Here is a 2,807-nt window from a genome sequence, read left to right as displayed (position 1 = left end):
CACACACACACACTCGTTGCTCCACCACACAGCATGAGAGAAGGCATGAGAGAAGACAGAGCCTAAACCTTAATGAAGGAGAGCTGATAATGGCAATTATATCTGTACGGTCTGAAAGACTGCAAAACCATGAAGGGAACAACAGATTGCAAAGTTCCAATATGAAAACCTCCTATTGTGTATCCTCTGTGTTGTTTTTTTATTGATAGGATAGAATGAACTGCAATTAAATGAGAAGCAGAAAAATCCATAGAGGCTACTGAAAATAAATTAGAGAAACTATTACAATGAAAGCTTCAGGGCAGGAGCAAGTAGTAGAGAGACACCATCATGAAAGCAGCCTGTGTTTAGGAAACCACTGTCAGCAGATGACTGAGCTAYGAGAAACGGTTTCAGAAAAGAAACTGAGAAATGACTGGAGCCAGTTTTTTTTTAAATTGATAATTATTCTAAGAATGTGGTCAGATTTTTATGTGGATTTCCTAAAACATTTGTACAATCTGTCCTCTGTGGATGAATCTCACTTTTGTTCAGGAGTCGTCGGTGAAGTTTGTCATTTTGAGCAACTGTGTGCTGATGGGATTTATGTGAAATCAGTTGAAGATAATGCACCTAACAAATGGTTTATAATATATATATATTTTTTTCCCCTTGGTAGAAAAGGCTAATTAAAATTACTCAGCGAAATGTCATGAGAACTAGTCAAAAAGAATATCAAGAAGTAAAAAAAAAAAACAAAATCCACTCAATTATTTTTGTGACTGGAAATAAGTTGGACTGTATAAGATGCTTGTCTGATTCCACCATATTTGTTTACCCACATCATGTGACTACATGTGATTTTTGGCTGTATCAGTGCTTTATTTACAATGACTGCGTCCCCGCATTTTAGAGTTTGTAGTTACAATTTTTTTAAACTTTCTGATCAAATATGAACACAGTTAATCATTCCTGTTAATCATTAATAATTCCTGTTTTAGTAAAGATCGAAACAACTACTCGCCTTTTTTTCTTTAGTAAAAAAAAAGATGAAGCTTGACAAATCCCACTCTGCCATCCTTTGTCATGTTACCAGATTCGTGAGGCTTGTACATCTCTCAGTAGTAGCCTGCCCACTGCTTTCACTCATGACTTCAGCCTGTGTGCTTCTGCCCCCACGCAGATCTGTGTGCATGTGTGTATCTGTGTGTGTGTGTGTGTGTGTGTGATAAAGTGGGTGCACGAGTGCTATGCGTGGGCTGATGGTTTTAAATACCGCTGATCAAGAGACTCATCCATAACGGGGGATAGAAGCTGATGTGTTTTATTGTGGTTTGTCTGTCAGTAATGAGACGTTAATGTCAATATATTTTTTATTAAAAGAAATATACTTAATATTAAAGGGAACATAATTGACTGAGGTGATAATGTTAGCGTAATAGGWTAAAACATAATGATTGCAGAATATGAGGTTGAATTCCCTCTCATAATGACAAATCCCACTGTTTTACTGGTTTAAAATGAAAGTTTGTGCCTAAAGTCATTCCAAAATCACTGATGATCCAGTGTTTTTTTTTTTAAAAAGCACCTGCTGCAGCCAAGGATGAGAAAGCAACATTAACATTTCAAATCAAAGCAATTGTGTGAATGTGCTGTCACAGCTACAGCATGGTCTGAAGTTTTGGGGGTGAAGTTAAGGTCGTTGTAAAGTGTGGTAACAAGGCAATTAACGAAGTGGCTGATAGTTAAAGCGTCATGGCAATAAAGGGAAGATCTGCAGCAACCTTTCATGCTCCCTTAAAAACACGACACATTTCCTAATGGACGTTACTGTTGCCAGTTTGTATTTCCAGCAGGTTGGACCACACATGATAGCAAAAAAATGTTCATTTATCAGACATATTTTCCACACATTTTGTCTATTTCAGCTGCAGATTTTATCAGGGCTTGAGCTTTCCTGCCAGCATGGTTTGTCAATATTTGCAGGGTCTTTCATGTTGACAGTGTAATGTTTGCCATTATATCATTTTGCAAAAAAAAAAAAAATATCTGAAACAAAACAATAAAAATAAAAGCCTGTTTTTCACACCTCCTCGCTCAGAGTGCTGCTTTTTATATAAATATATTCCTATAATTTAAGCTCTTAGGTTTGGTGGGTCAGAGGATAGCAGATGACATGATGCCATGGGTAAAGAAAAATATTGGTGCTAACACTACAGAAACCTGTAAGAACGCATTAATTATTCAGGTTTGAATGTGAAAATCAGAGGAATGGCTGCTCAGAATAACCACAAAAAGGGAGGCAGGTGTGTATGAGGTGCCGTTTGTAAAGTTACATAGTCAAAAATTACCACCAATATTTTTGATTTATTTAGCATTTTATGGGAAAAGAAAGAACAGATTTATTTTTCAAAGTCAGTTTTTCACCATAAGTTATTCACCAAATGATTCATGCATTTATAAATGTCCTAGTTTTTAAACTAAATATTTAACTTACAAATTAAATATTTGGTTAACAAGCTAAATATTTAACTTGTGACTTAAATATTTAGTTTTGAGCTAAAAATTTAGCTTGAAACTTAGGATGCTACCTAAATATTTACATTGCAACTTAAATATTTAGCTAGCTACCTAAATATTTAGGTTGCAACTTCAATATTTAGCTATCTATCTAAATATTTAGGTTGCAAGTTAAATATTTAGCTAGCCACCTAAATATTTAATTTAAATATTAGTTAGCTACCTAAATATTTAGGTTGTAATTTAAATATTTAGCTAGCCAGTTAAATATTTAACTTAAATATTTAGCTAGCAAGTTAAATATTTAA

The sequence above is a fragment of the Austrofundulus limnaeus genome, unplaced genomic scaffold (genome assembly GCF_001266775.1).
Source record: "Austrofundulus limnaeus strain Quisiro unplaced genomic scaffold, Austrofundulus_limnaeus-1.0 Scaffold22, whole genome shotgun sequence".
NCBI classification, from domain to species: domain Eukaryota; kingdom Metazoa; phylum Chordata; class Actinopteri; order Cyprinodontiformes; family Rivulidae; genus Austrofundulus; species Austrofundulus limnaeus.
This window is presented reverse-complemented; position numbering follows the sequence as displayed.